The sequence below is a fragment of the Oryzias latipes genome, chromosome 1 (genome assembly GCF_053564925.1).
Source record: "Oryzias latipes strain Hd-rR chromosome 1, Olatipes_Hd-rR_3.1".
Lineage (NCBI taxonomy): Eukaryota > Metazoa > Chordata > Actinopteri > Beloniformes > Adrianichthyidae > Oryzias > Oryzias latipes.
Window position 1 is genome coordinate 39,532,647 of NC_136237.1, and position 14,073 is coordinate 39,546,719.

At 43.6% G+C, this 14,073-nt stretch overlaps 1 long non-coding RNA gene across 1 annotated transcript; it reads right to left on the reverse strand.

Moving 5' to 3' along the window:
• Window positions 1–10,915: 10,915 nt before the first annotated feature.
• LOC110015922 (uncharacterized) lies at window positions 10,916–13,477 on the reverse strand. The gene is made up of 4 exons (XR_002291185.2): window positions 13,401–13,477; window positions 13,144–13,176; window positions 12,708–12,811; window positions 10,916–12,426 (listed from the first exon to the last, which is right to left on the reverse strand). It is a non-coding gene; the product is annotated as an uncharacterized LOC110015922 (long non-coding RNA).
• Window positions 13,478–14,073: the final 596 nt, after the last annotated feature.

The following is a 14,073-nucleotide window of genomic DNA, read 5'->3' on the forward strand; positions in this document are numbered from 1 at the left end:
GGTCCTTGTTTTTACTCGTCATCAGGGGGTTCTGAACCGCTCTTTGCCTGGCTCGTCACCCAGGACCTGTCTGCCATGGGTGACCCTACCAGGGGCTTAGGCCCCAGACAGTTTAGCTCCTGGGCTCACTCGAGCTCTCAAACTCCCCCACCACGTTAAGGTGGCGGTTCACAGGGGAGTCATATAAGGACATGTCAGGTTTTCCTCCCACCCTATAAAAGCAATTCTTCTGCTGCATTTCAACCACATTTACAGTCAAAACTTCACCTTCTTTGACGCAGCATCAAAAGCCTCAATCAAGACAATTTATCAGGTAAAACTTGATCACTTTACCACAGGAGATTTTCAGAATAATTATTCAAAAGACAATTAAACCAGCTGTCTGACATCTATGTCTAAACTATAGTTATATTTATAGAATTTATAAAAAAAAAAAACTAAGATGACACACCTACATGTTACCTGTTTAACTTTAGCTTGAAATCACAAAAAATCCAGTTTGCTGTTTGGTGTAAATAAACATGTTTTCTTTCTCAGGATCATCACATCGTGCTCAAAGCAACAATGTAGGTAACCGCGATTTTTATTTTTTTTTGGAGCTTTTGATAACTTTTTAATGCAATTCCGACTTTGAACACCAGAACATTTTTTCTGTTCAATTCATGCAAAATTCCAAGTAATAAATCTAAAGGGTGCATTTACTGTTACTTGCAACGATATATGTTGTTAAGCAAATAGAGAATCTGATGCACTTTTTATAGGCTCCTAACATCCTGCAGCATTTCTTTGTCTGATTTCATCATTTGTTGCCTGATTTTTTAGTTATTGAAATGTAACGCTTTGTGTTAGATGGCAGGAATCCTCTGGATGTCCGTCAGCGTTCTTCTTCTCGCAAGCTGCACCGGTATCACCGAGAATAAGCTTGCTTATTTGGTAAATAATGTTTGGAATAAGTGAGTGCACCTCCTTTACAACATTAAGAACAGCAAGAGCCAACCTGTCCCGGGACATTAGGAAAGCATAAAAGGACTATATGTACAAAGTCTCTTACCACTTCAACGACAGCAGAGATGCACAGAGCCTGTGGCAGGGTATCCAGGCCATCACAGACTACAAGCCTTCACCACAGAGCTGTGAGAACAACACCCCCCTTCTCAACAACCTGAACAGCTTCTACAGGACTCACCCACAGAAAACGCCCCCCTCCCCCCAGGATCAAACTCTGCACCTGACAACTACCAGCGTGAAGAGGACACTCCACCATCAACCCACGGAAAGCAGCGGGTCCAGACAATATCCCAGGCCGTGTGCTGAAGGACAGCACAGAAGAGCTAAAGGACGTCTTCACAGACATCTTTAACATCTCCTTGGAGAAAGCCATCGTCCCCTCATGCTTCAAGGCTACCACCATCATACCCGTGCCAAAGAAACCATCACCATCCTGCTTCAATGACTATAGCACTATACACCCATAGCACTAACGCCCATCATCATGAAGTGCTTTGAACGGCTAGTCATGTCACACATAAAATCCACCCTTCCCCCCACCCTGGACCCCTTTCAGTTTGCATACCGACCCAAACGATCGACAGAAGACGCCATTTGTTCTGCTCTCACCCACTTAGACAAAAAGGACGCATATGTGAGAATGCTGTTCATAGACTTCAGCTTTAAAACAATAATACTACAGCAACTCATTTGCAAACTGGACAAGCTGGGTGTTAACACCCCCATCTGCAACTGGCTACTGGACTTCCTCAGCCAAAGACCACAAACAGTACGAGCCGGCAACAAGAACTCAAATACAATCATTCTCAACACCGGGGCACCCCAAGGCTGTGTGCTTAGTCCGCTGCTCTTCACCCTGCTGACACATGACTGTACAACAACCCACAGCACAAACCACCTTGTAAAATTTGCAGACGACACAACTCTGGTGGGTCTCATCGCCCCTGGTGATGAGACCCACCAGAGTTGTGTCTGCAACTACAGGGAAGAGGTGGATCTGCTGACAAAATGGTGCAGAGACAATAACCTCCTGCTAAATGTCAGCAAGATCATTGATGGTACTGCTGTGGAGAGAGTGAGCAGCACAAAATTCCTGGTGGTACAGATCAGTGAGGACCTCTCCTGGACCGCCAACACCACATCATTGGCAAAGAAAGGTCAGCAACGTCTCTACTTCCTGGGGAAACCAAAAAGATCAGGTGGTTCACAAGCCATCATGACCACATTCTACAGAGGAGCCATCAAGAGCATCCTCTCCAGCTGCATCACTGTGTGGAGGGGCAGCTGCACACACAGCAACAGGAGAACCCTGCAGCGCATAGTGAACACAGCCAGGAGAATCATTGGAACACCACTCCTCTCCCTGCAGGACTTATACATCACCCGCCGCACCCGCAAAGCACTAACAATAATTAAGGATGCACTCCAACATAAACACACACACATGCACACACACACCCTCTCAAACAGACATACACGCACACACATTTTGCAAGGAAGGTGGGACCTGGGTCCATCTGTCCCCTGCCCCTTCCCTGGTGGGGGGTGCGGGCCCCTTGGCGACGGTGGTGCTCTCTCCGCGCAGTGGGGGGGTTCACATTACACCTGAGCCGGGGGTGTTCGTGTCCCTGGGGGGTGGGTCCTGGTCCTTGCCCCTGAGCGCTGGGCCCCGCCAAACTTCCAACAGTGGCCGAGCCTGGTCGGGCCATATTTACAACACCCCTTGTGGGCCCCCTTTTTTTCCCCGGGGTTCCCCCCTCCTGGGCGGGGGCAGCGGGCCCCTGCCTTGCTCCTCCCTGGACCAACCGTGGGCCGGGTGGGTGGCTGCCTGGAGCGCGGAGCGGGTCTCCCTTGGGGGATCCTGGCTCGTACCTTGGGTTGGGGCGGGGGGATGCCCGGAACTCCTGGGTGGTGGTGGGGTGCTCGTCTGGGGCTGTGGGCGTCCTTCTCCGGTGGGGCCCTGCGTTGGGCTCTCCCGGCGCGACGGGGGGGGGGGGGCTGCTTCCTGGTTGGGCTGGGGCGGCACTCTCTTTCCCTCCGCGCCTCCCTGCTCTCTGGCTCTGGGGGCCTCGCGGCGGTCCTGCTGGCCCTGGCCTGGGTGGCGGTCTTTGTCGCCTGGGGGGCGGTTGTTCCCTGCCGTTCCCGTGTGGCGTTGGGGGGATTCCGGCTGCCGCCGCTGCTGCTGCAGCGGAGGTCTGGGTGTGGGGGTGGCTGGGCACTCTCCCTCCTTCTTTTCCCGTTCCACCATCCATTTTAGAAGAACATAAACACTCACCTGAGCACAGGTGTTAGCTCACCTTTGCACTAATAGTTTGCATGATTGAATGAATGACAGATTTCACACTAGATGGTTTAAAGTCATAGGTATGCGTTTGTGAACACTATCTGTTTTGTGTACATGTTGACATGTGGACATTTTTGCAACTAGCAGGTATGTTGATAACATTTGAGTGTGTGTGTGGACAGGCCCCGCCCTTTTTGTACTACATTTTAACCTTACCGTAATGATAAACAACCAGTAAACCTGTCTGCTCTATGCTGCTTCATGGTCTTACCCCCCCCTCTCACTATCACCCCCCCCCCTCTCTAACATCCCTCTCTTCTTCCCTTCTTTCCTTTTCCATCCGGTCCAACACCAGAAATTTTCAAACATGGTTGAAATTAATAAAGTTTGGCCTCAATTACAAAAGGGGTTTATCCAGACATACCTTTGGTTTGTCTTTAGATTAATAACCCCTCTTGTTAAAGTAAAATATGTCCAACACAAGAGGCCCTCAGCTCTCATCTGCCTGTCTAGCTGTTGGACAGGACAAGTTAAAAAAATAAAAATAAATAAAGGATGCACACCACCCTGCACACAACCTATTCAGCCTTCTGCCCTCGGGGAGGAGGTACAGGAGCCTCCGCTCCCGGACCACCAGACTCAGAAACAGTTTCACACACCAGGCCATCAGGATGCTAAACACCCTCTCCCCTCTCCACCTACCACCACCCATACCCCCCCATGAACAGTGCTCAAACAGCCCCCCCCCCCCCCCCCACTGCCTTGAGACACTGTGTACTCGCACTTAAATAGCAAATTGCTAAATGTTGTAAATTGTATCTTTTTCTTTCTTTTTACTTATTTCTTTTATTTTATACATATACTTTTTTATTTTTCTTCTCCTGGACAGACACGAGAGAGTAAGAAACGGAATTTCGATTCATTGTATGTGATGCACATATGAAGAATTGACAATAAAGTTTACTTTGACTTTGACTTATGTTTCTCAATTTTCAAATATATTTAATTGTTTTTTATTTATTTGTTGGGAAAACTTACATTGAGGTTCAGCAAAATTAAATTAAGTCGTTTTTGATCTTTTGGTTGTAAATAATCCTAGGATGTCATACTTAAAATCAGATAAATAAAAACAATCCAATGGTTAATTTTGTTCAGTTATTAATATTAACTAGAAATCATTTTAAAACCTGTAATCAAGCATTCATATGATGTCATTCTAGCTTTGCACGCAGGCAAAATGTTCAGCATTGCTGCAAGCATCCCAAAAACCCAGAACGGATACAATTTCAAGCAAATCCTACAGGCTGAGAAACCTGAGACGGTGAACGAAACAATATGGAGTGGGAAAGTGTATGCACACGGCAGGATTGTTGCTGCAACATTTATCAAAAAGCCAAAAAGCGATGGAAATATACATGCAGAGTATCGAGTTCTACAAAACCTTGACAACTTGATTAATCAAAAATTTGATCTCAAAAATGATCTGATGCTTTTTTATGTTCTATCAGCTCCTTGTGTCCAAAAGTGCACAAATGACAACAATCCAGAAAAGTTCCTGCATGATTTACAGAAACTGAAACGATGGGAAAATTATCGTTTTGTGTTCTCTCAGTTGTATAAACCCAAAAATCCAGAGATCACTAATTCTGATGAGCAGCGCAAAAAGGGTATTGAGATGCTTGGAAATGAACTGGGTCTTGAGAATGTGTTTCGATGCGAAAAAATAGGGAGACGTATGCAGTGTACAACCTGTGAGGACCAGAACAAACAGGTTGCAGACTTTTGTTTTTCTGACCCCACCTCTCCCCAGTCTGATGATGAAAAAGTTCCTGCTGTCACAAATGATTTAATACAGCGCAGTAGGGGAGGTAGAGGGACGGATGGGGGAAGAGGAAGTAGAGGGGCAGTTGGAGGAAGAGGAGGTAGAGGGGCAGTTGGAGGAAGAGGAGGTAGAGGGAGGGTTGGAAGAAGAGGAGGAAGAAATTGGTGAGGTTTGTGAAAGGAAAAAAAAAGAAGGCAATTTTAAATAAAAATTAAAACAGTTAAACAGAAAAAAATCCAGTTTGATTAAGTTGCTCTTTGCACATCCACTTAAACAAGCTTTGCACTCATTAAGTCAGTTCACTGAATTAAAACTTTCGTCATTCTAAAACCTATACATTTGTTTGATAAAAATTCACTTTATATTTTACTTCAATTCAATTCAATTAAATTTTATTTGTATAGCCCAAAATCACAACAACAGTCATCTCGATGGGCTTCGAAGTAAAACAAGTACTCAAAAGGATCACGAATACAAAGAGTTCAATAGGAAAATACTAAAATGAACTAACAAACTGACTAAGCTATACTGGCATCCCTGCTCTTAGACCCCCAGCTTTGAGAACAAGAATTATTCCAAATAATTACAAAATTTTGCCAATTGAAAGTCTTATTCCAGACTAGTTTTTAGTTCCATAACCAATAGAAAAAAAATCTACCTTAACACAACACAATACAGAAGAAGTTTAATTTATTATTAGTTAAGGCCTTTTTCCTCTTAGGTTTTCATTTAATAACAGAAGGAAAACATTTTACTCTTTAATCAGCAGTATATTCATCCTGCTGCTCCCCCTTCTTTACATTTATCACTTCACTGTAAACATTAAAGCTTTGGCTGAAAAGCATAAATTTATCTGTCATGTGATTCCTCTGAAAAGTTTGACCAAAGAAAATCATGCATTTAAATTATTATGTTTTAAAAAGTGCTTCATGTTTTAAGTGTTTCTGCTATTAAAGCTCAGCTCTGATTACGTATTGTGAATGTAATCTTCCCTCCGCAAGTCCGCATCTATTTTGTTTGGATACCCCCAATATGGAGCAGCAAGAAGTCAAGGATAAACTTAAGACAGGGGAACAGCTGGCACCAACATTTTATAAAACGGTCACATCTATCAATGAAAGTCAATCACTACCACCTAACATGAACTCAGCCAACATAATCCTCCTTCTAAAACCAGACAAAGATCCCACTAGTCCTTCAAGCTATTGCCCCATCTCTCTAATCAATGCAGATGTAAAAATTATCTGCAAAGCACTAGCACAGAGAATAGAAAAAATCACTCCTCACATAATTCACTTCAACCAAACTGGATTCATCAAAGGCAGACACTCGGATGACAATCTCTGAAGACTTGTTAATATAATTGACTTTGCCACCATTAAAAACCAGGAAATGACGGTACTATCGCTGGATGCTGAAACAGCTTTTGACAGAGTAAATTGGAAGTTCCTTATTGCTGCCCTCCATAAGTTTGGTTTTGGAGAATCATTCATCAATTGGATCAAAATATTATATCACAACCCCAATGCATCAGTCAGAACTAATAAACAGACTTCCAACAGGTTTCTTTCTTGGAAGAGGAACTAGACAGGGCTGCCCACTCTCTCCTTCTCTTTTTGCTATATTCATTGAGCCTTTAGCTGCAGCAATAAGACAGAATGAGAGCATTAAAGGAATTAAAACCAAACACAGCCATCATAAAATTAGTCTCTATGCGGATGACATATTACTGTTTTTAAGTAATTTACATTCTGTAAATGAAACAGCAATGATCATTAATGAATTCTCCTCCATATCAGACTATTCCATTAATTGGAATAAGTCTGTTTTATTACCACTGAACAGTAAAGCGGAGCAAAGACTCACAATGCCAGTAAAATCAGGAAATATCAAATATCTAGGTATCAATTTTTCCCCCAAACTATCAGAACTGGTGCAGCTAAACCACACCCCATTACTGAAAAACATACAGGACGATCTAACACGCTGGACCAACCTGCCTCTGTCCCTTATGGGCAAGGTAGTTAAAATGAAAATCTTACCTAAAGTTAATTATCTCTTCTCAATGATTCCCACACAACCGCCACTAAGATGGTTCAAAACATTACAATCATCCATATCAAGCATATATGGAACAATAAACCTGCAAGAATTAGTCTAAAAACTTTAAAATCTGCAAAAAGCTGTAGAGGATTAGAATTACCTAACTTCCACAAATACTTTCTTGCAAATAGATTGCAATACATCTTAAAATGGTTAAAAAATAATCCAGAAACCAACTCATGGTTAGACTTGGAACAGGCGTTATGTGGAAAGATCAACCTGTCACAGCTACCATTTATTACCCAAACAGTTAAAAAACAGGATTGTTTCAAAAGTACTAATATAAATGCCACTTTAACAGCCTGGTGGGAATTTCTCAAAATATCAAAATCATCAATTCAACCATGCAAAATGACACCCATCTGGAACAATCAGCTTGGCAAGAAGGGGGCATAAATTAACTAGAGCACATAATTATTGATAGAAGATTCATAACCCCCCAGGAACTTCAAGACAAAAATGGAATAAATAACTTCTTGGAATATCAGCAAATTAAATCAATTATTACTAAAAAGTTTAAATACAAAGACAACGATTTAAAGCTACCAGATGTGGTTACCACTCTGATTAATTTCTCAATGAATAAAGCTCTCTCCAAAATATACAAACTTTCATGTAATTTAGATGATAATATTTCCCTTCCGACAACAAAATGGGATGCGGATTTAAGCATCAGCACAGATGAAAGCTTCTGGTCAGAACTTTGTCTAAACACCTTTAAACTGACAAAAAGTCCAAATCTGCAGCTAATCCATTTTAAAATTCTACACAGAATTTACTACATTGGACAGAGGATGTTCAAGATGGGTTTCAGTAACTCCGACATTTGCGAGCACTGTGACAGTAATCTACCCGACAGTTACATGCATGCACTGTGGTTCTGCACACCTGTCCAGGCTCTCTGGCAGCAGATATGTGCCGATCTATCAGTCTGGCTTAAGGTTTCAATTACGGTTTCACCGTCACTTTGTGTGCTTGGTGACATGAGTGCCATCGATGTAGAAAGAGGATTAGTATCTATCATTTTCATAACTCTTTGCATTGCTAAAAAAAATGATTTTAATAAATTGGAAAAACAAGAAAAATATAAACAAGTCAACACAGAAATCTGCTGCTTGATCATATCAGCTTGGAAAAAATGTCATCCCAAAGTTCAAGTAACTTTAAAAGAATTCAGTCTCTCTGGTCTCCCATAGCTAACTCCGTGACTTAGGGGGTGGGGGGGCTTGGTCGTTGCTGCTCCTTGCCCTTCTGCCGTGGTTCGGGGTGGGGGTCGGGGCCTCCGGTGACCGGCGGGGGGTGGTGGGGGCTCCGTTGGTCTGGGGGCCGGGTCCTGTGCCTGGGTGGGGCATGCTGTGGCGCTGCGTGGTCCTCTGGGCTTGGGTGTGGGGGTGCGTGGTGGAGGGGGTGGGGTGGTGGTCTGGCTTGGCTTGGGGGGTTGGTCCCTTTGCCTGTGGTGGGGGGGGTTGGCTGGGGGCCCTGCTCGGGGGGGGGGGGGGCAGCGGCGCTGGATGGGCTGCCCATCTACACCTGGGGCTGGGATCAGCCCTTCCCTGGCTCTGGGAGGGGAGGGGACAACCCTCTTGGGACCCCCGGTTGCTCTGGGTGTCATCCGCTTCGGTTGCGGGGTCTGAGGTGGGGTGGGGGGCTTGTTGGCCCTGTCCTGTGGGGGGGTGTTCTGGGGGGGAGGGGGAGTCCACTATTGGTACGGGACCTTGGGGGGTTGACGGGTCGGGGTCTCCGCTGAGGCAATAAACGGTTGCTCCGGCCGGTTGGATGCCTAGGTCCAGTATGGGCCTGACCAGAGCTCTTCTAGGGCCGGCGCTTTGGGTGGGGGTCTGGGCTTGCTCCGGGGGGCCGGTGCTTTCTGGCTCCTCTCTCTCTGTGTGGGGTGGGTGGTGCTGGGCCTGGGGTGTCAGCGCCTCCAGGGATGGTGCCCCTGGTCTGGGGGGGCCTGGCCCCTATGCTGGGGGGGGGGGGGGGGGGGGCAGCTGTTTGACCACCGGGGGACAGTCTACCAGCTGTCCCCAACTTACCCCCTGCCTCATATAACCTCATATTAGGGTGAGGGGGTGGGGGGTTTAGCCTGCAATGCGCCTTGGGGGGGGGGGGGGGGCTACTTGGCAGTGGTCCCCCCTCCCATGGTTGCTGTATGGAGTGGGCCCCCCCTCTTTCGGTTTTATTTGCACCTTAGACATTTAGGGCCCCTTGGTGGGGAGGGTGAGGGGACATCACTGTGAGTAATCAGGAGATGTCCCCTCAGTGCCCTACTCGCCAATTTTAACTGCCCCCCCTTAGTACACACACCCCTTCCCCTCTCAAAATATACATTCCAACACAAACACACACACACATGCACACACGCACCCTCACAAACACACATACATGCACACACATTTTGCAAGGAAGGTGAGACCTAGGGCCATCTGTTGCCTACCACTTCCCTGGTGGGCGGTACGGAGCCCTATGCCGTGTCCCTTGGGTGCCGGCTTCCTGGGCCCGGCGGTGCTCTCTCCGCGCGGGGTGGGTTCTGGTCCTTGCCCCTGAGCGCTGGGCCCCGCCAAATTTCCAACTGTGGCCGAGCCTGGTCAGGCCAAGTTTACAAAACCCCTGGTGGGCCCCCTTTTTCCCCGGGGTGCTCCCCTGGCGGGTGGGTGGCTGCCTGGAGTGCAGGGCAGGTCTCCCTTGGTCCTGGGGCCCTGGCTCATACCTGGGATTGGGGCGGGGTGATGCCCGGAACTCCTGGGTGGTGGTGGGCTGCTCGTTTGGGGCTATGGGCGCCCTTCTCGGGTGGGGCCCTGCATTGGGCTCTCCCGGCGTGGCGGGGGGGGGGGGGGGGGGGGGGGCTGCTTCCTGGTTGGGCTGGGGCGACGCTCTCTTTCCCCCCGTGCCTCCCTGCTCTCTGGCTCTGGGGGCCTCGTGGCGGTCCTGCTGGCCCTGGCCTGGGTGGCGGATTGGGTCGCCCGGGGGGCGGTTGTTCCCTGCCTGCTGCCGTGTGGCGTTGAGGGGTTCCGGCTGCCGCTGCTGCGGCGGCGGGGGTCTTGGAGTGGGGATGGCTGGGCACTCTCCTTCTTTCTTTTCACATTCCACCGTCCATTTTAGAAAAACATAAAAACTCACCTGAGCACAGGTGTTAGCTCAGTTTGCGCGATTCAATGAATGAAATATTTCACACTAGTTGGTTTAAAGGCATAAGTATGCGTGTGAAAACTATCTGTTTTGTGTACATGTTGACATGTGGGCATTTTTGCAGCCAGCAGGTGTGTTGATAACATTTGAGTGCGTGTGTGGACAGGCCCCGCCCTTTTTGTACTACATTTGAACCTTACCGTAATGATAAACAACCAGTAAACTTGTTGCTTTATGCTGCTTCATGGTCTTATCCCCCCCCTCTCTCTAACATCCCTCTCTCTTCTTCCCTACTTTCCTAAAAAAAAAAAAAAGAAATGTTTGCAAAAACACCACTGTGTTATAAAGATGAAAATGTTGATAGCTTGTCAAAAACACCATCAAACACAATGCATTGTGGTCTATATTCACCAATCTAGTGAGCATCGATGCACACTGGTTTTTCGCAAAGAATTATTGTAAATATTTAGGGCACTCGATTTTGGAGTTTAAGATTCAGACACCACTACAGAATGGTGAACGCACTATATAGCTAAGGAATTTGGACACAGACAAAATAATCAGACATATTTGCTGTTTGCAGAGCTGAGCTTTAATAGCAGAAAGATTTAAAACATAAAGCACTTTTTAAGAACACAATAACATGAATACATGATTTACTTTGGTCAAACTTTTCAGAGGAATCACATGACAGATATTTTTATGTTTTTCAGCAAAGCTTTTATGTTGACAGTGAAGCAAGAAATCTCAAAAAGGGGGAGCAGCAGTATGAATTTACTGCCGACTAATAAAGTACAATGTTATCCTTCCAGTTATTAAATGAAAACCTTAGAGGAAAAATGCCTTAAATATGAGCAAATTCTGTTTATAAGCAAAAATATACCCTGTTTATCGCATGTTTTTCGTTTCCCAGTACAGAGCTGTTCTCAACTTTTTGGCAGAATATTTTGTTGATTGTTGATTTTCATAAATGAAACTTCTTGTACTGTGTTATGTTTTATGGTGGATTTTTAAGAGCTAAAAACTAGACTGGAATGAAAATTTAAATTTGCTAAATTTAGTAACTGTTTGGCATAATTCTTGTGCTCAAAGCTCAACTAAAATATAACCTGAACTTTATCCATCAAATGTGTAGATTTAAGAATAATTTTAATTCAGTGAACTTCATAAGTGCAAAGCTTGTTTAAGGAGTTTTGCAAAGTAAAACAGAATCAAACTGGATTTTTCTGTTTCATAGTTTTACTTTTTTATTTAATATTGCTTTTTTGTTTTTTGTCCTTTCACAAAACCTGCCAACTTCTTTTTCTTCCTCCAACCCTCCCTCTACCCTCCAACTGTCCCTCTACCTCCTCTTCCTCCAACTATCCCTGTACCTCCTTTTCCTCCAACCATCCCTGTACCTCCCCTACCGCGCTGTATTAAAGCGTTTGTAACAACTGGAGCTGGAGCCACAGAGTTTTCATCATTAGACTGCGGAGAGGTGGGGTCAGAAAAACAAACGTCTGCAACCTGTTTGTTCTGGTCCTTACAGGTTCTACACTGCATTTCTCTCCCTATTTTACGGCATCGAAACACATTCTCAAGACACAGTATTTTTCCAAGTATCTTAATTCCATTTTTTCTATCCTCTTTAGACTTCTCGTCTTTAGAATCCTTTGAAGTACTCTCTAGATACTTGGGTATATACAAATGTGAGAATACAAAACGATAATTGTCCCATTTTTTCAAGTGTTCTAAGAGCTTCAGGATGTTTTCTGGTTTGTTTTCACGTGTACACCTATCGACACAAGGAGCTGATAGAACATAAAAAAGCATCAGATCATTTTTAAGATCGAATTCTTGATTATTTAAGTTGTCAAGGTTTTGTAGAACTCGATACTCTGCATGTATATTTCCATCGCTTTTTGGCTTTTTGATAAATGTTGCAGCAACAATCCTGCCGTGTGCATACACTTTCCCACTCCATATTGTTTCGTTCACCGTCTCAGGTTTCTCAGCCTGTAGGATTTGGTCGACATCGTATCCGTTCTGGGTTTTTGGGATGCTTGCAGCAATGCTGAACATTTTGCCTGCGTGGTATCTAGAATGAGATCACACGAACAAAGGGTTAATGGTTGATTACAGGTATTAAAATGATTTCTAGTTAATATTAATAACTGAACAAAATTAACCATTGGATTGTTTTTATTTCTGATTTTAAGTATGACATCCTAGGATTATTCACAACCAAAAGATCAAAAACAACTTAATTTAATTTTGCTGAACCTCAATGTAAGTTTTCCCAACAAATAAATACAATAAAAAACAATTAAATATATTTGAAAATTGAGAAAAATAATGTTGTAAAGGAGGTGCACTCACTTTTTCGAAATCTTATTTACCAAATAAGCAAGCTTATTCTCGGTGATACCGGTGCAGCTTGCGAGAAGCAGAACGCTGACGGACATCCAGAGGATTCCTGCCATCTAACACAAAGCGTTACATTTCAATAACTAAAAAATCAGGCAACAAATGATGAAATCAGACAAAGAAACGCTGCACAATGGGAAACATGATGTTGTGTTGACTCAAAATGAGCTGAATTTCTAGAGCAGGATGTTAGGAGCCTATAAAAAGTGCATCAGATTCTCTATTTGCTTAACAACATATATCGTTGCAAGAAACAGTAAATGTTCCCCTTTAGATTTATTACTTGGAATTTTGCATGAATTGAACAGAAAAAATGTTCTGGTGTTCAAAGTCGGAATTGCATTAAAAAGTTATCAAAAGCTCCAAAAAAAATAAAAAATCGTGGTACCTTCATTGTTGCTTTGAGCACGATGTGATGATCCTGAGAAAGAAAACATGTTTATTTACACCAAACAGCAAACTGGATTTTTTGTGACTTCAAGCTAAAATTAAACAGGTAACATGTAGGTGTGTCATCTTAGTTTTTTTTTTTTATAAATTCTATAAATATAACTATATTTTAGACATAAATGTCAGACAGCTGGTTTAATTGTCTTTTGAATAATTATTCTGAAAATCTCCTGTGGTAAAGTGATCAAGTTTTACCTGATAAATTGTCTTGATTGAGGCTTTTGATGCTGCGTCAAAGAAGGTGAAGTTTTGACTGTAAATGTGGTTGAAATGCAGCAGAAGAATTGCTTTTATAGGGTGGGAGGAAAACCTGACATGTCCTTATATGTACAAATCTTACAATATAGGGAGAGGCAGTTTCTGTAACGAAGTCAAAAAAGGAAGTTAAAAAACTGCAAATAATGTTGTTTGACACTCAATTTGGTTGTGGATTTAATTATATACTGTAAAAGTAAAATTTAGGCCAACTGATTCGTATTTAACCTTAATTGCATTGCACTAACTTCAAATACACTCGCATATGTTCAGAAACAGTTTGATTAAAGGTCATTTCAGCATATGTGTGCCTTACAATAAGTGTATAAAATGTTGTGCAACCGGCAAACATTGGGTGTGCGAAATTCATATGAAGAAAAAATGTTGTTTTGCAACCAAACTAAATATAAACTTGAACTTTTCTTTCAAACTTTTTAAAAAGGTAAGTTTGAGGAATTTCTAAAATATCAGCAAATTTAACTTTCATTTTGAAAAAAATTAAAAAACTTTAATCAAACTTTGTGTTTTCACAAAAACATTTCAGTTTCATTGAAGTTTTTTTTCCCAATTCTCTGAATCTACTGTAAACAGAAAAACTTCTCAAATATGAAGC